Raw genomic sequence first — 553 nt, 5'->3', positions numbered from 1 at the left:
TTCATTGGAATTGCCCCCTCCAGTGGTTGTAAACCAAGAAAAACGAGAGAAAAAAGAGTCACAGAAAAACAGAGTCGTAGAGAGACAAGGAGATGCAATGGTTAGAATAGAGTCAGAGACGGAGAAAGACACACAGAGATACACGGAAAGAGACAAAGAGAGAAATAGAAAGTCAAGGAGAGAGGCACACACGTAACGTGAGAGGGAGGCTCCTGTCTGCAGCTGCCATCTCCCTCGGGCTGTCTCTCCCAGGTTCCACGGGTCTGCCCTTCTCTTCCGGGGAAGGGGCGCAGCGTGGGTCCCTCTCCGGGCCGGCCAGGGCCTTGGCACCGCCGGGGATGGGAAGAGAAAGTGGCCGCTGTCGCCCAATCAGCGCGTGTCTCCGCCACCCGGGACGGTCTCCCCGTCGGCCAATCGCAGCTCAGGGCTCCTGACCAAGCTTTGGGTGAAAGAACTAATAAATGCTCCCGAGCCCGGGTCCCCGCACTCGGTGTCACGACGGGAGGAGATTCAGGCCGGCCGCGCTCCCAGCCCCGCCCCCCCTCACTGGCTC

Source organism: Crocuta crocuta, unplaced genomic scaffold (assembly GCF_008692635.1).
Source record: "Crocuta crocuta isolate KB4526 unplaced genomic scaffold, BGI_CrCroc_1.0 scaffold229, whole genome shotgun sequence".
Taxonomy (NCBI): domain Eukaryota; kingdom Metazoa; phylum Chordata; class Mammalia; order Carnivora; family Hyaenidae; genus Crocuta; species Crocuta crocuta.
Note: the sequence above shows the minus strand (reverse complement) of the source record.